This window comes from Chenopodium album, chromosome 7, assembly GCF_948465745.1.
Source record: "Chenopodium album chromosome 7, dcCheAlbu1.1, whole genome shotgun sequence".
Taxonomy (NCBI): Eukaryota; Viridiplantae; Streptophyta; class Magnoliopsida; order Caryophyllales; family Amaranthaceae; genus Chenopodium; species Chenopodium album.
In genome coordinates, this window is record NC_137840.1 from 70,150,223 (window position 1) to 70,172,474 (window position 22,252).

The following is a 22,252-nucleotide window of genomic DNA, read 5'->3' on the forward strand; positions in this document are numbered from 1 at the left end:
AAGAGACTTGTATAAATCACTAACATAAATGTCAAATTTATAGGTACATGGTCTATCAGCTCAAATGTGCACTGAACAGACAGACTATGGATGAAGATAGACACAGATTGGTCCTGAAATTAATAAAGAAACTGCAAGAAAGAAGTCATTGTTGCATAAGAGGTAAGACAGTGTGGCAATACTGAGATTTGTATCTAGAATGTTGATAAGTTGTCAGGAAGAGAACTAATATTTAGAATAGTCTACATTTTCAATACTGTCTATGTCAAGTAATGATTGTACAAACTTTCCTAAGATATGAACCAAGCGAGATAATCTCACTGAAATTGTATTCAATCTTCTGTTCTCTTTTTGTTTCAATTGTCCCTATTATTACATTCTTTATAATTTCTCCTCTTTCAAAACCTTTATTTTAATCCCTACATCACATAATAAAAGCCCATATTTATATTTTCACGGAAATATTCTTAGAATGATATCTAATAGAATAAAATTCTAGTAATATGTACCATAATCCCCTTTTAAAAATAAAAAAAAAATAAACTAAACATGGATTCAATGAATGTTTGGGTATAGGAAAATTTTATAAGGGGAAGGTTAAAAAGTAAATAATGGCACAAATATTTGGAGAAATGTTGGGTATTTTATATGGGGGAAGGTAAGGCCTTGTTCACTTCACCTACACAAAAAATTATTCAGCAAAAATGATTTCAGTTAAGTAAAAATAGGTTTTTAGTAAAAAAAAAAATTAGGATTTTAAGAAAAATAATTTCAGTTCGGTAAAAATCTGTAACTTTAAAGAAGAAATATATTAGAGAGCTAGTATAAATAATTTTAGTTAAGTAAAGTAAATTTCAGTTTAATAAAAACAATTTCAGTTCAGGACAAATAATTAAGTTTAGCAAAATAATAGCAATTCCATAAAAATAATTTCAATTTAGCAAAAATAAGGTGAAGTAAATGGGGCCCAAGTAGGTAAACAAGAGTATATGTATTCTTCTAGCTAGCCATTTTAATTTTTTTTATTACTTTTTTTTAATTATTCACCCTTCCTCCCTCTCCTCTCCACTTTTGTCCATGGGCAACCACATATCTCCATTCCTCCCAAACCCATGATGCTAAAGCCTACCATATACGTCACCTTAAGACCACCACCTATCATATAACCACCCAAACATTCAACTCAAAAATCCTTTAAAATTCACCATGATTTTAATTACCATATAGCACCAACCTTTCACTATGAACTACATATATAGGAAATTTAAATGATGACGGAATTATCCAGCAAACAAAATGAGCTGGAATTTTCTTTTTTTTTTTTCAAGTATTAATTATGTTTTACAGAAGCCACGTAGCGGTAGCCAAATAACTTGCTCAAGAGAAATTAAATCATTATTACAACCAAAATCAAATTAAAACTCAGTAAACATCCTTTGTGTGTACAACATTAAGAATAAAAAACAATTCGAACAAAAAGACCATGATAAGAGTAAAATAGAGTGAAATTTGGGGTACAATCGTGAAAATCTAATTAGAGAAAAAAAAGAAAATATTGGGTTGGAAAGATGAATCAAATGGGGGCTGGAAGAGTTAGTGGTTATGGTGAAGATGTCCTGGCCATTTGCCAATGACTTATTAGGTAATACAATTAACAAACGGGGTAGTGGAGAGATGGGAGAAAAAGCATTTAAAATTGAAGGAAAAACAAATTTTACCAGTTGTAAAAGTCACCGGAGGTACACTAATCTAAGAAAGTTCCCAATAGTTGGGATCAAAATGAGAACATGAGAAATAGTTACAATTAATTGTTCCTTATGTGTCATACTCAACTTTATTAATGGAGTGCCGTTTAAAACTAATAATACCTAATGACTCATTTATGATAGCACTCAAAACTGTAAAAAAAAAAAAAAACATATATCAAATTACTCTTACACAGGTGCACCACTTCAATGTTTTCATTAGATGGCCTCAATATTCTTCCTTTCAAGGGCCCTTCTAACTCCACTTTTTTGTCACCTTTGAACAATTATCCCACTATCACTACCTTGCCTGAAACACTGTAATTTTGTGGTCTGATATGCCAGCAACAGCAATACAGCCCAAAAAAAGCACTCAAGTTCTATTGCTTCCAGAACAAGCCAGAATGGGAGCCATCAGTAACACAAAATCCGTTGCATTCCCCCCCCCCCCCCCCCCCCAAAAAAAAAAAAAAAAAAAAAAAAAAAATCTAAAGTTAGACTTGTAACTTCGTTGTAAGAGAACTCATTTGTCTAGCATAATCCATCAGTCTAAACATTCAACAACCTCAAACTAAATTCAAACTCTCCCATGCTTTGTTCACCGGCCATATGAAGCTTTTCACAGAACATAAACATTGATGAGATCCAATCCGGACCTTCGGCATGCTTCTAAAGTGACTTCTCTCAAACTACAAACCAGTGCCATCATCATTCGTCGCATTTGTGTAGTTTCAATTGATACAAATTAAAATTTATCTTCTAACACTTCAAAAACCCAATAACTAATATAAAAACCATGCCTAGTTGTGCCACAAGTAGAGTAAAATGGCTACTATACAATTCTTGAAGGCTCGCTATACTATACTTAGGTTCTTTCTCATTGTTTATCATTAGCCTTGAAATAATTTAGGTGCACCCTTGTTCTGCGTAAGAAATTCTTTAAGTTTGGAGATAATTAGATAAAGGTTGGCTTCTTGAAGCGTGGAATTCTGTTGGTCACTAGGAGATACATTGGAAAGGAAAAACAACTTCAGTTAATTAATTTACGCACCAGTTAGCATAATGCACATCATACTCCCTGATATAGATTAAAACAGTTAAGATACTTTTTTAAAAGTGTATTTAAAAGTTACTATCAACAACTTATATTTAATGTATTAAAAATAGAGAAGAACCACTATGAAATTACCGAATATTATGTTGAAAAAAAAGAAGAAAATCTTTGTAGCAGACAAATCAACATAATTATACTTTTGTATAGCTTGGAAAAAAAAAACATATATAAATTGGACAACTATATCATTCAGGTTAAATTTGTTATAGTCAACTAATTTCCAGTGTATCACAAAAATTCCAATTTTCAATTAATAACCATTTAAATAAAATTGACAATATGCTCAAAAACCATGAACAAGGAACAGAATGCACATCACATTTCCGGTTTCACAAAACAATGATTGTGTAGCTCCCCACATCAAGGTCTCTAGTTATTTTTTATTTTATATACTAATGTAACTGGAGTCAAGTAGGCTATGGAAAGCAATTAGCTTTTCCATATTCCTTTTATAAAACATCTTTATATTTATCAAAAGGGAAAATATATATATATATATACAAAGCAAAAAAAAATAGTACAAAGAGTCACTCAAACCTATTGCCAATTCTAAGGAAAAACAATCAGCTGGAAAGGTACATGGTCTAAGTTTATTGCATAAATTAGGCCACATCGAACCAAAAAATTTGTTAGTAATCTCTTTTTCTATATGCTTTACTATCCTTCCTTTTACCCAATGTTAAAAAATATTTCATTCAGACCTCTTCTTAAGCACTAAGACCATGTGAAGGCAAAAGAATATGTTAGGCTCAACAAATGCATAGATTGTCATTATTATAGAGCCCTCCCATAAACCTTGTTTATGGAGAAGCATTATCCTTCTTTGAAACCTTAGGGGTCCAAAAACTCCAAATAATACTAGAAATATTAAACAAAAAAAAAGACAACTTAATGAGCTATTTTTATTTTTATTTTGTTTTTTTTTTAAAAAGACCTTGAAGAATATGCTGTTCATATTTTCATTCCAAAAATACTTAAAAATGGCATCTCTCAACTTCATAAATTAAGGCAAAAGTTCATAATTATGCACGATGCATATAGGACCAAGTATTAATCTACAAAAACACATCCATATCAATGGGGCTAAGACTACACACATCAAATTCCCTCCATTCCTCCATGCTGAAGAAACGCTTTAGAGCAATGCTTAGGTAGAAATATGAATAAAAAAAAAAAAAAAAGAAGCCTGAAGCAATCCAGGCATATATGTAAATATGGGACATCCTGAAAAGTGTTAGGTGATTATTTTCTATTGGGATAAATTACATAAATATACTTTAGAAAAAATCACGATAAAAAACCTATAATGAACCACTTTCAACAATCAACTACCCTGTAAGGAAATAAAATAGCTACCTTTTAAGAAAATGTAATATATAAACACAACCAGAGGACGATTATCATGAGCTCCAACCATTAAGTACAGCCACAAAAACCAGTCTGTCTCTTTTATACCCTTGGATCTATGATAATTGACCTCCAATTGTAAGTCATTCAAAATGTCTGAAACTAAATCACCCCATCAAATTGTAGTTTATTTCAACAAATTGTCTTGAAAGGTACTCCCTCCGTCCCTAAATTAAAAGCCTCTTTCTATGTGAGTAATAAATGCTAGAAAGAGGCTTTGTATTATGGGACGGAGGGAGTAGTTAATTTAAATAGCTGGGAAGACAAAAATATCCAAAGAGATGGTGAGAGTCTTCATCTTACCTGAACAACTGAAGATCATCCGTACAAGGGTAAGAATATTCGAACCTTCTATTTTGGAAAAAAATCATAAATAATTTTCACAAAATAGTGGAGTCGAAAAATTGGACACGTACCAAAAGCAACATAGAAGAAACCATGGGTGTGTCACACATCATTAAAAGATGGGCAAGAATAAAAATTATCATACGAGTAGAAAGGTATAAAGACGGGGAAGATAACAAAAGAAGATATTTGTTCAATGTATCATCCTCCCAAAAGAAAACCTTATTCCCAACCTATATACGGCAAAAAATGACCATAGCAACGCACATAATACTAAAGATTTGGTAGCAGACAAAAGAAGATCACAGCAAAATGAGTGTCATATACAAAAAATCCATGTATTGAGGCATCTTTGACACATTCAAAGTCGTTTTTGCCAAGCATATCATAAAATTTTGATCCATATAGATATATCGCACATAGTATGCATAGCAAGACTTAGTGGCAGCATGGTATACCTCAATCTTTGATTCTTAGATAATTCTCAATAATATGTTAACCATCGAACTACCAACCACCTGTCATAGATTAAATAAAGAAACTGAAAATTTGAACAAATGTACAACTATATAATTAATGAAAACATGATAAATAATCTGAATTTTATTATTAGTAAATCACAATTAGATACCTAGATCTGCGACTAGCTCATTTGAGCTTGATTGTAAGACACCATGCAAAAAAAGAATTAAAAAAAAAAACTGTTACAGGCAATGTAGAGATATATCCCTCCCTATGCCAATTCAACACCATATGCAATAGGCTCCGTAACGAGTAAGATAACAGTTTCGAATTCTAAAATAAAAATACATAGCTTCTAGGAGCCCATGTCTGCAACTATTAATAAACTATTCAATCACTTATATATTAGATTTTCAAAAAGTAAAATTTATAAGAAATTATAAATGTTAATCAAATTAGAGTATATGATTAGTGCATATGTCAAAAGTGTTGCAATTTTGATGAAACAGAGGAAGTAGGATATTTAACGAGAAAAACTCAACTTGAAAAATGCAAATCCATCGGAAATATATTACACACTATGTACACAACCAATACATCAGCACAGCAACAAGAGATAGTAGATGACATAGTCTTCAAAAGGTTACCATGCTTAAAACTTCTGAACTAAATGCTTGTAAGTGCTCCTTAGTTTGGAAGTGCCCATCAGCGGCTCTTATAAATCAATTCAAAATTTAAAGTGATTTAGAAATGGGCTTCCATATGAATTAAGTTGATAAAACTAGGATTCCTTTGGACTTGACCAAGTAAACACCTATTAAGTAATTCGTGCCACTTACACGCTCACGAACCTAACTTAATCAAGCTACTTGTGAATATCTACTTACTAATTGTATAGCATTCATCCAAAAACACAAAACACATACTTTGGCTATAAAAACACAAATAATGCAAACCAAAGTCTAAACACCAGAAAACATTACATACTACCATCCTTTCATAAAATTCTTTACATTTCTTTATACATAGTCTCAAATACACATCTTTTAATTGTTAATATCTTCAAATTTGAAAAAAAAAAGTATGAAAAATCGATGTTATGAGTTTTAATTTTGAAACAAATCCAACAAGATCCTACATAATAACGTTTCCTCTTACATTTAAGTCATCTTTCTGATTTCATACTTTGACCGCAAGAATAGTAAATGTAAAAACATGATGAAATGAAATTAAGGAATAGCGTCTAGATTCTAAACCAATCATTAATGTTTATTTATGCAAATCAATGTTTAAAAAAGAAAGTAGGTACTCATCACCATATCACTGTATTTAAAAGTGACAAAAAGTAGCCAAAACAACATATTTACATCATATAAATGTCTAATATGAAAGACCTCTTCTTTTCCCATTGTTTCTCACAAAGGTTAATACTCCGTCTTTAAAGGTCTTATACGTTGGTCGTGAATATGCACATTCCAAACCAAAAATTAATCTTTATATGTTGTGTTGTTAATCTCTTTTGTTCAAGTGGAATATACAAGTTAGTCTCTCCAATGGTGAGAGATAATTACATTTCGGTAGAAAACTATCTCTCTACATGTGAGAGTATTTTGTGTTGCAGGGTTGAAGATTTGGAATATCAAGACAAAGTTTGTGTTCATATTCCCAATACCAAATGTAAGGACCCATGAGACTTATGATGTTTAAACATCAATTATGTATATGGTTTGTTGTTAGTGGATAAGAAAAAGATAATTATGTTAGATGTTACAAATTTATTAATATGTAGAGATGATTGTTGTTGCACATGTCTCATGGCTTATTGTTAATGATATTTTTCATATTTTTAAAATTAAACAATATTTAAAAAGAAATTCCTTTCACCTGCCTAAAACAATATCAATTATCTAAAAAGCTACCTATATTGTAAATGTTAAGTTTTATTACCTGCTACAAGAATAATCTTTAATAGAAATTTATAAAACCCAACGTAGCACACAAAGATGAAAATCAATGAATACTTTCATAACATAATTTATCAAGTAAAATTTTAGTACACTATAGATAAAAGTGTAGTGGCTTTGAAAACCAAAGAACTACAAGCCCCGTACCACCATTGTAAACTTCAAAATTTGACCATTGCATGAACATAGATGATAGAGATGTAATTACTTTGGTGATTGTCAAAACGTTCAATAAAAGAATTTGATAGGACAAATAATGAACTACTATAAAGAAGAAAAAATATTTTTAAGGGAAAATGATAAAGAATAGTATACCAAATGAAAACAACCAATGTCGAGATATGAGGTGTGGTGAAGCATAGAGGATTTCCACATTATAATTGGATTGAATTATGTCATTCTATTCTAAGTCCTTCCCTCTTTGTACAAGTTTAGGAGTTCTCGAGGTTCTTTGATTATGTAATTTGGTACTTCCTCCATTACTATTATTTTTTCATATTGTATCATGCAAGAGATTTTTTAATTTATGTTTTAATTTCTCATTAAGTAACCTCAAAATTGCACTTTATATTTGGTTGAGGGGAAAAAAAAATTATATCAATGGTAACACTCATTTGTTGGTTAATATCATTCTTAAGGTTTAACACCTAAATGTATCATTGATTGCCAACCACAATTAGCATTTATATGGTTAAAGCCTCTCCTTCACTGTTTTCCTTCTCTCTCCTCATCCCATTTCCATTTCTAACTACATCTCTTTGACACATAACACGTCGACATCTTCCATCCCCAAACTCAACCATTTACGGTCATTCACCCATTTCTAATAGTTTCCCACATGTTCTCTCCTGTCTTCATCCTCCATCTCTAACTTCCCGCCCCGAACCCCATTTATATTCACCGTAACACCTCATCATCTCCTTCATAAGGTTTAATTATGCACAATTTGTCATTTGCACCTAACACGCACAGTTTTGATGTTGCCAAGGATGCTTCTTAATTAAAGCCTCTAGTTCAAAGAGTTGCTATCAACGTGCTCTTATCCTTGTCGTTGTTCTTGTGAATGTAGTGTCACTTAAAAAATAAAAATAAAAATAAAAATAACATCTTTTTAAAAGATAATGAATTTTATAAGATTTTGATTGTTTATACGCTTTAATTTTTTTTACTTTCTTATTTAATTTGATAGTTTGTAAGCAAGAATTCTAGGTCAACGTTACAAGGTTTGCGGTACAGAGCCACGAATTGTGATCTGATTCGTGCGAACCGGAACGCGGAACAAACGCGACCTGGGTCACTGGTGGTCGCGAACCAGAATGCTGAAGGTGGCGACTCCTAGTTGTGGCTGAGCAAACACAGTTGTTCTTCCTCTACAACCTTTAATGGCTTGTTTCCCGACATTTTTGCAGTTATCTCTCTCTTTCTTCTTTCACATGTATTCACTTATTTAATTTCTGAAGTTTTTGACTTTTTTCTCTCTCCTCTCTCCTGGTTTACCTAGGAGTATCAGTTTTTTTTTTTTTTTTTTTTTTTTGCACACTAAGGGTGGCGGCTAGGGTTTTGTTTTAATTGGTAAAAAGCTTAAAGGCCTTAAACCTATATCTGTCTATCAACAACTTGGGCTTTTTTTAAATAAACAACTTCGGCTTTTTATTTTATTCACTTTTTTTTAGCAATCCACTCACCTAGATATAAAAATCTATCAATAAAAATCACCTATATAATTTTTTTATTAATTTTCGTATTTCGTACCCAATTGTACCGGATTCACCACGGGTAGCGTTTCGCGTATTCGTTTCCGTACCACGTTTCGAATCGAATACCGTCCCATGTAACGTTGTTCTAGGTTAATAATGGTTATTCTAGTGGTAGTATTCTTTTTTTTTGGGTGGGGGGGGGGGGATATTTATGCATACCTACCAAGGTGATGGCTATAAAAAGAAAAGGTGACGAGGCAATCAATCGCTGATTTGCAAGGCAGAAGAGGAAAAGAAACGAAATGGAATAAAAAGACAAATGAAAGAGGAAAGAGATAGAGGGAGCGTATGAAGCAATAAAAGATGATGATAAGATAGTGTCCAATTTTTATTGCAAGATACGTAGATAAATGGAAGGAGGGAGATAAGGAGGTGTCATGAGGAACTTCAAGTAATTTTGTGATTGTGCTATTACCTATCATGAGAAAACAAAAATACCAATTTTGTTTCTTACTATTTGTAGCGAATGGTTATAATTTACGAGAAATAAAAATTTCTTTGGACAAAAAATAAGAAACGGAGGTAGTATTTTAAGGTTTTATACGTCCATAATGTCATGAGTGGTATGAATCAAAAATAAAAGGATTTATACCTCCATAATGTCATGAGGTACTCCCTCCGTCCCTCAATTCATGCCCGTTTGAGTTTTTTCACAGGAATTAAACAGTGTTTGAAAAAGCGCGCTGAGGCGCAAGGCGAGGCGCTTTGGATTAGGTGCACAAAAAGCGCCCGAGGCGCACCCGAGGCGTACATGAGGCAAACTTCCGCCAAAATTTTTAAATTGCCCATATAGAGCACCTCAATTTAAAGAGACGCAAGAACCCCTCTCGCCTCGGTGCATGTGGGGTTGACGAGAGACATAAAGAGAAAGAAAAGGTGGCTGAAAATTAATAAAAAGAGAAATAGAAAAAGTGTGGTGGAGAATTGATGACAAAAGGCATTAAGAATACAAAAAAGGACAAAACTTCATTAAAAAAAAGGGGGAAGATGGAAGGAATTAAGGGGCCATTTGGTTGGGAGTATCTATCAAAGTAAAAAGGAATCAACCACCCTGATTCCTTTTGTTATTGTTTGTTAGTCGTTTTTTCACATTCCCTTTACCCCTCCATTCCCCCAAATCCTTGTAAGTTCATTCCCAACCCCCCTAGGTATTTCAATTCCCATTCCCAACAACCACCACATCACCACCTTCCTACCTACCCACAACACAGGAAAACCCAACAACCTTCCTACCTGACCCTCGCTTCCCCTCCCTCGACCCTCACGCCTATCCCCTCCCCCGCAAATACATTCCCCTGGCCGTCATCGTCCCTCCTTCGCCATTCGACTACCTTGAAAATCTTCCTAGACCCCTCGTCGAAACTCACTGACCATGTTCGCACCTCCCTCAGCCCTCGTCGGAGAGTCGTCGGAACTTGCTGCCCATGTTAGCACCTCCATCAACCCTCATCGAAGGTTGTCGCACATCCCCCATCGCTGCCCCTGTTTCAATTAATTGAAGTTCAATTTCAATTGAGGGAAGTTTTTCGGGGATGAGGGAGGTTTTGCGAGGGGCGGGGAGAGCTGTGCAAGGAACAGAAGGGAGGTGAATGGTAAGGGAGGTGCGACGAGTGTGGCTATTAAAAGTTATAGAGTGAAGGTTTCATGGGGTGGTGGTGGGACTAGTGGGTCTCATTCTCTTTGTTTTTAAAACAAACATGGAAAATTTTAGGTATTTTCATTCCATTCCTTGTCTTTCCTTTTATTTATTCCATTTCGATTACCCCGTGCGAACCAAACGGCAACTAAATAAATTGTATGAGGGTAATATTTAAAAAGTACATGCTATAAATGCAAATATTCTAAAACAGACAAGCATTTTAAGCACCCCTAAAAGGAATACAAACACGTAATTAAGGGCCGGAGTGATTAGTATTTTAAGGGACTATTATGGAGTAGTATTTTAAGGGACTTTTTTTAAGGGACTTTACCTTCATAATGTCATGAGATAGGGTTTTAAGGTTTAAAAGTTTTATACCTCCAAAATAGTCTTGTGCTTGTGTAGTACGAGAACTCTTTGTAAACTAAAAAAACAAAAGACGATGCAATTCAAAAATTATATCGAATCAACTAGCCCTATCCTTTAAGACAAAAGCATTATTTTGCCAAAATTGTCACTTTCAATGTTTCTCACTACTCCCTTTCAAATTAACAAAACCACACCTTGCATCTTCATGGTAAGGTCATATTAAGAAAATCTTATTTAGGGAAGCAAAACTATTAATCCATCATTATAGCAGTTCTCCAATAATAATCCAACCTTTTAGTCTATTTTAATAATCCAAACTTTAAGGGTAATTCACTTTAATTGATTCCATATGATTGGTAACCAAAAAAATATAGGTAATTTTAGTTTAAATCTTTTCACTTTATAGATTTGACACCAATAGCCATGATTATTCAACGTCACCATCCATTAATTCCTTCCCCTTATAAATAAAATGTCAACCTCTAGCCATCACACCCATGCGAAAGCCACCACCCATTACTCCATTAATGGAAAATCGCCTAGGTTAATCCTAACACAAAAACATCAAAATTAGTAAAATTTATTGTAATAACAAGTCAAATTGTAATAACAAGTCATATCTCCAACCTTCTATACAAAATTTATTGTAATAAATTTATTGTAATAACAAGTCATAATAGATTAGTAAAATTTATTGTAATAACAAGTCATATTGACCTCGTATTAATTCTATTAAGGATGCAGTTGGACCTGGTACGAAAATGTGATTTCGGTAACAATCTCGGAAATGGTTACAACGATTCAATAGCAGAATTGATGCATTGATCATGGATCGTGACACAGTTTGTCGCACATGAATTTAACTTATATTTAAGTTTTTAAACTCTATATTTTATGATATATTTTCTCATTAATTTTAGAATCTATAGTATATTATGTATTCCTATACCCCCTCTTTACATTTTAAAAATAAAAACCTTTTATTGTGTGTGGGCCCGGGTAGCAACTTGAGAAGGGAAAGAACACACGAAGAGGATTGGGGCCTTGGGGTCACTTGGGATGTCAAAAAAGAAAAATGCAAAGGGAAAGTAAAATTTTCAAATGAGAATAAAAAGAAATGTATGATAACCAATTCGAGCTTGCGTTTTTTCTTAGGATACTTGCCGGTAAAGTTTGATTCAGCCATGTTTTAGTTCAAAACGGTCGTAACAACCAAATCATAGGGTATTGTAATGCAGCATGTTATAACCAGTAAATATTAGAATGACGACTTGGAAATCTGCTACGTCCCACCATATTTGAGACGAAACAGTCTAGTTTTCGAACAATGGGTTGGGAATAGCTATATGGAGGAAGAACAAATTACGAAGAATTTTGTCAATTTTTTTCGAGGATCTTTTAGCCACGAGTAGACAAAATGATCCCGAGCAGAAAAAGATAACTGCGGCAATATCAATTGAGCAAGTTAATAATATGCTTGTAACTATCAATGGAGATGCGGTAAAAAAAAATAAAAAAATAAAAAAAGAGCGTTGTTCTAAATTCGCTCAATGGCTACAAACGTTGTGTAACATTTTTTCCAAAAATTTTGAGGAGTTATAGCGAAAGATGTGATAGACAAAGTTATAAACATCTTAGATAATGAGGATGATAAAGGCCATTTTAATTAAAGTCATATGAATTAAATTCCAAAAAAGAAATTAGGTGTCTCTTATTGAATAAAAACCATTTAGCCTAGGGGATGTTTTGTATCAAATTGTGTAGAAAAGCCTTAGCAGCCAAGTTAAAGAAAATATTCCGACAAATAACTAGATAACCGATAATATTCTAGTTAGCTTATAAGTGTTATCATCATATGAGAGATAAAGGAAAAAGGGAAGAAATGCTTAATACTTGATGTGAGTAAAGCTTACGATAATGTGTAATAGGATTTTTGTTTTAACAAAGGAGGTGTGCTAGCTCTATTTCTTTTAATGTGTTAGGTGAATGGGCAAGCCTCCAACTAACCAAGTAGACGGTTAGGGAATCCTTTGTCTTCTTTTCTGTTCATCATATGCTGTGTTACTCGGACACGGCATTTTTGCCGTCATACCCGACACGGATCCGGGTATGAAATCCATTCCGAATACGTCACTTTGCTCTCGGGTATGGCAAGGTTGTCATGAAAAGGTTTTTCTTGGCAAGGAGACCTTAAAAGCACTGGTTGAAGCTGGTGGAGGAAGATGAAGGATTTGTTTTTTTTTTTTTCTTTTATCTTTATTTAATAAGTTTTGTGGTTTCATAAGAGTACTGTACATTTATTTTTTTAAATGGTTTGTGGTTTCCCAAGGTAAACTTTTTTGTACTGTATAGCACAAAGATGGTAAAAAGGCTTTTTTCTAAAGGATATAAAAGCTTTGTGTACTCATATGTTTTTATTTTACTCCGTAATTGGTATTTTGGTTTGGCTTCCTAAACAAGCTTCCCCAACATTTTGAACTTAGTTAAAAGATACGGAGTATGTATCAGTTTATGTAATCAATTTTAATGAAAATATTTAATTTTGTTGTAATAATTATCCGTTATTATTTTTCTCTTAAAAAATTCATTGTCGTATCCGTACTCGAGTCCAAGTGTCTCCGTGTCCTAAATTTTTGAAAATGATGATCGGACACTCGGATCCGTACCAATATCGGATACCCATACTCGAGTCAATGTAACATAGATCATATGTGAGCATCATATGTAACATAGATCATTTGTGAACATAGATCATATGTGTGCTAAAAGGAGAAAAATCGTTCATGGGGTTAAAAAATTAGGACTATTTATCTATTTTTTGTGGATGATAGTCTTCTATTTGTACGTGCTAGTAAGGAGGAAACTAAGAGTATTTTCAATATTCTTTCAACAAGTTATGGGAAGGATTTTCCGGCTTAATTAATGAGTTGTGGGAAGGAAGGAGGTGAAAGTGTAGTACCTTAATGGAGTTGTTTGCGGCAAGAGGAGTAGCAAATATTACCCCCTTCCAAGTTTTAATGACAAGGATGGAAGGAGTCGGCAAGCTTCGCATCTCCCAGAAGATGAAAATTACATCGTCTAAGAATGCTAATAATATGCTTCTATCAATGACTGTTTATGCAAAGACGGTTGGTTCAAATGTAATTTGGAAGGAGAAGATGCCCTCAAAAAGTAAACAGTTAGCGATAGCCTTCCAACCAAAGCTAAATAGATGATAATGAGGATGAGCATGAACCCAAAATGCCCTATGTGGGAGGGGGGGGGGGGGGACAGTATGCTTGTAAATTGTCATGTTACGAGCTTCCTTTGGTATCTTTCCTATGCGATTGGAGATTAAAACCTTCAGTGGTGATACTTTCAACCAATGGTGCGTGGACTTTAGAAAGAAAATGAAAGGCACACAATGGTGAGACTTATTTTGGAGTTTGTTACAAAGGTACAATTAGGGCTTAGCACTTGGGTTTTTGAAGGAAAGAATAGAAGTAATGAGGAGTTTATTCATAAAGAAATTGGAATGTTGAGAGTTTAAGAAAGTACATATAGTCAACATGAACCATAACGGAATAACGAGGGTGGGGCTTTACCATTCTAAGCTCCTTTTGAAGAAGTTTACAAAAACAAATTCTAACATTTTTGGTGAAGGTAGTGTCAATTTTAAAGACATGATCTTCACCTTTATGGTTGGCTTAAAAAGAATTTATATGGATCTTATTAAAGAATAAAGGCATTGAAGGGGCTATTCCTCCCCCATTCTAAATTAGATGACACACTTTAACTTTGTGCACTATTCACATAACTTTGACTTTGTTTTGTCATTACTTGCTTTGACTTTGTTTTGTAATTTCGTGTTTGAGAAAAATAAAGTCATGAACGGTCTTGTTAGATTCGTCTCAAAACTTATTTTTGTCAAGATTATGGGTGTAACCGAGCCGAGTTCAGCTCAATCAAGGCTCAGTATAGGCTCGACTAAGTTGGCCCAACTCAATCTCGGGTTCATCACGAAACCTCGGCTTGAAAGCTTGTGAACATGCTCCAGTTTTGTACAACATTACTTTTTTTGTAATAAATTAATCATTATCATAAAATTTGTTTCATGTAAAGGACTTAGTAACTAAAACTAATCTACAAAGCTGTAGCCTGTAGGAGATTTAGTTCATGGCAATTGTTGTTTAAGGAGAAGAACTAACAAAATAAAGAGGAATGAAATAATCCTACATCGAAAGATAGGAGCAAAGGATATCAATCAATAAATGTGAAAGGGGTCGTGTCGGGTTCGTGTCGATGTTAAACGGGTTGAAAAACCCTTGACCCAAACCTAACCCGTTTATTAATTGGGCTGAAAACCCTTGACCCAAACCTAACCTATTTATTAAATAGGTTATCCGTGCAAACCTTTTACCCACATATAATGTAATAAACTAATTAATATTCAATTCAAAAATAAAAAAGACAAACATCATTAATTCATTGAAGACAGTATTGACACTTTAAAGTAAGTGTCTTAGAAAAAGATACTACAAGGGTTCAAAGTTTTTTTCCAAATTAACTACCAAAAAAATTACCAAAATGTATAAATGGTGTCAAGGTAATTGACAAGATTGCAAGTTTTGAATTAACAAATTTAGTTTTTTTACTACTTAATTAATAGATCAAGTGTGTCGGGTTCGGATTGAGGAGTTGACATTTGACCCATTTATGCGTGTCAGGTTTCGGGTTGAAAATGTCAACCCAACCTGTTTAATTTCATGTCGTGTTCGTGTCGTCAGAGAATTCTTGACCCAACCCACTCATTTCGTGTCGAATTTGTGTCCTGTAATCGTGTCATGTCAGCTTTTCACAAACCTACGGCTTAATCGCAAGTGGAGTAGACTACATGAACCAAATTTGATTATTCCATGTAGTCATCCACAACAATCTTCCTCCTCCATCCCTTACAATCCAATGCTTCATCCTTATGAAAATCCATATATTGCACATCCTTCCTAACTCCTTCCAACCAAATCATTTTCGGTCTCCCTCTCCCTTTTCTAACCCCTCCATAGTCCCACTCTTCCACTCTTCGAACCACTCGGGGACTCTGTCTAACATGCCTAAACCAACGCAGGCGAATTTCCCTTAGTTTGTCCGCAAAGCCTGTCACACCTACTTTTTAGTGAAAAAACTCATTTATGATCCTATCTCTTAGAGTGTTCCCGCACATCCACCTTAACAAGCAACCTCCATCATTTTAATGTGCTCCTTCTTAAAAACCCAACATTCTGTACTATAGAGCAACACTAGTCTTATGGCAGTCCTATAGAATATAAGAATTATAAAAGCAAATTTAGTTGCCTTTGAAACAATGTCTATGGGAACCATTTGGGCCTTGTTTAAATTAGGCTTCACAAGCCTTAACTAACCACGAGCCAAGCTTGCCTTTAAAGCTTGGAGCACAAACCTAAGCTAGCTTAAGCCGAGCATACTTAGCCATAATGACTCGTTAATAGTTGTAGTCACAATTACGGTCATAATATTACCCAAATGATGCATTGAGGTAAACCACGTCGCGGTTGTCACAACAAGAATAATGATTTTTTTTTTAATAAAAGGTCTCATGTTTGTAATGCCTCATCAACTTGCCCCCTAATAAAGTGCTTCTTTTTTGTTACATAATTCATCGATCACAATCTCTAAGTCCGGTTAATCGGTTTTTGTTGCAAACAAGGTCATAACATACTCGAGTTGTCTATAATTCCATCTTGTCAAAGCATTTCAATCTTTCTTACCAAAGCACACAAAGGGCCCTTAGCCCCTTACACCATAAACACCAAATCCAAGTAGCACATCAGGCTTGCTAGCCGGCGAAAACACACAAGCAATTGTCAATGTGCGTATTAACCCTTTGGTCTATTGAGGGACAAGTGCCGAGAGAGATTGCTAAGCAAATGAAAGGGGCACAAGCACTTATGAAAGAGAAGATTATCTATTTTAGGATTCTTAAATTGTGGGGTGGGGGGCTTAATACAAATAAAGCAAGAGAAATTTAGAACTTTGGATCACACATTGACCTTTGCTCCCTAACGAGCTTAGTTTTAAAAGTACATTTTCCTTTATCCATTGTATTGACACAAACATAAGAATAAGAAGATTATCTATTTTAGGATTCTTAAATTGTGGGGTGGGGGGATTAATACAAATAAAGCAAGAGAAATTTAGAACTTTGGATCACACATTGATCTTTGCTCCCTAACGAGCTTAGTTTTAAAAGTACATTTTCCTTTATTCATTGTATTGACACAAACATAAGAATGGATTCTAAGTCGTGGGAGACTTAGAGGAAAGCCTAAGAAAGCATCACATTAAAAGGAGGTTGCCATATAATAAAAAAAAAAAAAAAAATACGCTTCACTACATTAAATTTAAAAAGTCTCCAATAAATTTAATGGAAAAATGTCTTACACATGGATCCAAGGTGTAACCTTTATACCATTGTATATAAATTTTAAAAAGTTTCTTAGGCATTGTCCTTTCTTTAATTTCAATTCTCCTTAGAAATCTTTCATAGATTCAAAAGTAAAAACCCTTATGTCAAATATTCAATTTGAATCTAAAAACTTGTAATTGTAGCTTATAAGGAAAATGAAAAGGCTAATTTGATAAATTCTTCGTTTGTTTATAAATTATGCTTTGTGTTCTAAATCATTTCAATTGTTTCTTAAATGTTTGTATTTCAGGTGTAAGGTGGCAGTATTCCATTACACTCATAGCCATAACATGATGGTTTGTTCAAGCACCAATGAATGAGGTTTATACATAATTTAAGTTGATAAAGAGAAAAGGACACGCCTTTGGACGCCTCATTATGATTTATTTACAAGGTTTTGTCGACGACATCCACAAATATCTACTATTTATCCGCTAAGATATATATATATATATATATATATATATATATATATATATATATATATATATATATATATATATATATACACACTGCATAATTTTGAAATGGACCGATTTCCTTAAGTTTGTTATTTGTTACATTTAAGAAATTCTTCCTAACAATTATCACTATTAATTATACAAGTGGATGTATAAACCATTTTAATGATACACAATGCACATTTTATACATAAAATAATGATTTATGATAAGGAGTTATTTGTACTTTGTTTAAAGATAACAAATATAAAGCGTGATCATTGATGAAAAATTAATTTACTCCATTATCAAATATAATCCTTCCCATCCTTGAAAAAAAAAAGGAGACAACAAGAGTATTAATCTGACTCTAGGTCCTAAGAATGATGAAATAGTTATTGGAGATGATTTGATAATTTAAAGAATATTTGTCCCTAGAAGTGTTACAAGACATTCTAATTGGATACATGATTTGATGAACATATAATTCAAGAAAATCAATGATTCAACTACTTCTACTATAAGTGGGTAGATGTAATAATAAGTGGTATAAATAGGCTAAAAAAATGAGGGGGGGGGGGGGTGAATAAATAAAATTCAAATAATAATAAGAGATGATCGACGATCGATGTCCCACACACCTTTTATATTTCGATATATTTTTTTAATTTTAAAAAAATAACTTAAATAACTAACAAACATTTTTTCACCCTTGATTTATTTTTAAACCATTGTGTCTTTCCATTTTTTCAATTTTAACAAATTCAAATAAGTTTCTTTCATTAAATTGTACTAACCCTTTTTATACTATTCCTTTAACCCTTCAAATCAATATTTGTTGAATTTGCATCACATACATTTTAAATATTTTTAAAATAAAATAAATAAATAACAAAAAAATTAAATTCAGTAATTTAAATAAAAAAAAACATTTTCATAAAGCTTAATAATCATTTTAGAAATAGAAATTTGAAGAAAGACAAAGTGTATACTTGAATAGTTTTTTTTAAAAATAAATTATACATATAAATACTACTACCTCCGCATTTTGCTAAGTCTTACTTATACTTATATATGTATACTTATATAGTTGTAACTACGTAAATCAAGAAAAGTAAAAACTGGGACCAGATAGAGAGTATGAGGTTTATTAAATAAAATTGGGTCCTATAAAGTGAAATTGTGGATGATAAAAAAAATGAATAAAAAGTTGTCATAAAAGGAATGAAGTAAAAGTGGGTATAACTTAGAAAAGAGGATGAAAACGGAAAGTAAGTGAAACTTCGAAAAACGGAGGTAGTAGTTGATTGTAATAACTCAACTTATATTCCAAGAGGTATTAACATCTAGCATTAACACACTTCACCCTATTTTCTAAGTTATAAGGAAAAATGTATCACATAATGTATTCATTAGAAGTAAAGTGGTGTAAAAAAGAGGTGGGGTGCCATATAGCAAATGAGTCACTTAATCTATAATCACAAGTTCACAATGCCTCTTAACACAATCTGCCTAAACTTTAAAAACCCCATCATATGACACTCTTTTATATCACTAGGCATTCAAAAGAGGAAGATTAGCTAACATGAGTCAAATACAGCCTTAGTTAAGGTTATAATAATAACACCATCCTCCTTCACACCTTCCACAGGTTATTTTAGCAATTTAAAGGGCATGCTCTTTAGGTTTTTTAGGGCATTATAGTTGAAACTACACATAACTTCAATACTTCACACATTCTTATTTAAGAAAAAACACAAAAGCTCATCACTTCACCAAGTCTCCCAATGCCTAGTCTCCACTAAATATCATAGGAATCTACAAATCTATCACTCATAGAGGTATGTAGGATTTTTAAGAGATTAAAGTAGGATAATTGGATAACTTGGGACAACATTAGGCATTCCCAATTTAAAATCTATCTAAACTAGTTTCTAGAAGATCGAAATGATAATAAATATTTGTAGGGTATTTTTAGGCCAATTAAAACACAAATTTATATCCTTTATGTTAAATTTATAGCCAATTATTACTCAATCTGTATCCATCAACTAATCTTGTTTCATTATTTGCACAGTTTTTAGTGAAATATTTGAGCATAATTATCTTCAAACGTGTAGTATAACTCTAAAAGATATTTATATCATAGAAATACACGCAAGACCATTCAGATAAGATCACACATTATTATGTTTCTTCTTACAAATTTCTCTAGGTATTAGATTTTATTACACAAGAAACAAAAATTATTCTACATAGGACTATAAGTTGAAAATGAAGAAGTCATCTAAAAAGAAAGGCTGCTACTTATGTTACACACCCATGGTGTAATTGGTGAAGTAAAAATTATCTAAAGATGGGATGAATAACAGGCTTGACAGTGACCACAACCTAGCTGGACAAGTAATACTTAGAACAGTAAAAAAAATTAATTCATAGAAAGGCCTCTCAAACTAAAGGAAACTAGAAAGCATGTATCACTCATTGGAGTAACACTTCACATCCCTATTTTGAGATAAAGCTCAATTGATAATGCAAACTGAATAATCAAATTGTCTAGGAACATTAAGACCATTCTATATAAATACAAAGTACTTAAATAGCATTATCTATAAAGTACTCCCTCCATTTCACCGTGATAAAAACCTAAGGAGTGCTTAAGTGACTAATTTAGCATATGAAATTGGAAAATTATTTTTAAAAAAAATGGACAATTAATGTAAAGCATCCTATGATGAAAAGTAAGACAATCCAATATAGACGGAGACAGCATTATTATGAGCTCCATCCCTTTGAACTCATTGTCACATTGCTATGTAAAAACCAAAATCCCTAACTCTCTTAGTCAAATACATACATCATCCACTTAGAAACAAAGGCTCCTTCACTTTTTCAATTCTTCACCATATCTCACCACATGCTCTCAACCAAATTAAAACGGAGAAGTAACTCGTTAAAAAACCATATGATAAATTTATTCAAACTAGTATAACACTTATCACAAACAAGCTCTAGTGTTCTTTACGCTAAGCATCGCAAGGATCTTTAGAGACGGAACCGGAAAATTAGAAAGCCTAGACATGAAAATCTTTGGTCTGGACTTTGGAGGAATAAAACTGTTATTGGTCAAATTACCAATAAACACAGCTAAGGCAGTAAAACAAAAAGGCTAAAACCATACCACATCTACACCCAGTGAATAACGTCTATGCTGAAATCTAAAAAGCATTTGTTATACTCAATATTTTATGTAGTTTTCGTCAAATTCCTAACTAGGTAGCAACCGGAAACATACAATTAGCAATTTCAACTTCTTCACATAGTACATGGAATCTAAACCATTAAAGATATTAATAGAGTTTAATATGCCAAAACTTTCATTTTACGATAAAGCTATATACAAGTTGAACTACAGTAACTCATATTATATACTTACTGAACAAAAAGCAAAGGACAGTTTAGCAATAAATAATACTTACTTGTAGCCATCAAATAAACAGCAACGTGTGTTCCAAATTGCATTCCTCATAATTCTTCTCATTCACCTTCAATCACAAATTTCACGAAATAGAATCAACAATGACGATAAATAATTAAAATCATAAACACAAAAAACAAACTAAATCTCAATGTGCTGCATTACTTACAATTAAGGAGTCGATTTTTCGAACTCGGCGACAAATTAAGATGATACAATCCATCGGCATAAGTCCTGTTTCCACAACAATACTTCCACAATTCATTATTCTCGCACATTCAACTCTCGTTACAAAAATTATGAGGTAAAATAACACCTAAATGCAAAATCTAGCACAATTTGATGAAAAATTTGTGATAAAAAGCGATTAAAGAAGCTAAAAACAGATTAACAAAAGAAGTAACATCTAGAATCAAATCCAAAAGAGCACATGCAAATTGTAATAAACGAAAATAGTATGAACAAATGCAAATTCTCAGCAACGATAAAACAGCGATTGAAGAAATTACAGAAATTAGGTTAACATCTCACCATAAAACTTTGATCATCAAAATCGTTGCCCTAATTTGACGATTAAATCGCAAGTAAAATTGAAACCATAAGAATTATCAAAATTCTTTGAGAATAAATCGAATTTTGAGTGAAATTGAAGCGATGTTTGATCAAATGCATAGTAGATTACAGCTATGAAATGCGATCAAGGAACTAAAATTGCAGGAATTCAAAATTGAAACGAGGAGAGAGAAAGAACAATGTGTCTCCTTGAGTGAGGCATAGTCTGCATAGAGAGAGAAACGTACCTTGGGTTCGAGAAAGTGAAAGAAGGAGCGAGAAAAAATATCTGGCGTAGTATGATTAACTTTTTATATGGAGAGTTGGGGACCGGTTTATATTTCAACTGCTTACGTAGAGTGGCGATTTGATAATTTGATTATCGCCTAATTACGTGATTTGGTAGTCCATTTATCACTACCGACTACTTGACTACCTAGTCTTGTACTCCGTTAGTTTATTAATGTTTTGTCACATAGGAATAGTCTAGTTTTATCTTTTTATGAATCATGATGAG

At 32.9% G+C, this 22,252-nt stretch overlaps 1 protein-coding gene and 1 long non-coding RNA gene across 4 annotated transcripts in view; one reads left to right on the plus strand and one right to left on the minus strand.

Moving 5' to 3' along the window:
- Positions 1-377, plus strand: part of LOC145639348 (MADS-box transcription factor 23-like) — a 16,381-nt gene extending 16,004 nt beyond the window's left edge. The window contains exon 10 of one of the 3 annotated variants that reach the window (XM_081690575.1): positions 44-377. The gene's annotated coding sequence lies outside the window, so the exon portion shown is untranslated. The remainder of the gene's footprint in view (positions 1-43) is intronic. The other 2 variants (XM_081690574.1, XM_081690576.1) reach the window with 2 other exon arrangements.
- Positions 1-22,009, minus strand: part of LOC145639349 (uncharacterized) — a 26,498-nt gene extending 4,489 nt beyond the window's left edge. Inside the window, exons 1-4 of the long non-coding RNA XR_014114871.1 lie at positions 21,984-22,009; positions 21,353-21,417; positions 21,185-21,250; positions 5,070-5,129 (exon numbers count right to left, since the gene is read on the minus strand). This is a non-coding gene — a long non-coding RNA (uncharacterized LOC145639349). The remainder of the gene's footprint in view (positions 1-5,069; positions 5,130-21,184; positions 21,251-21,352; positions 21,418-21,983) is intronic.
- Between the last annotated feature and the right edge of the window lie 243 nt (positions 22,010-22,252).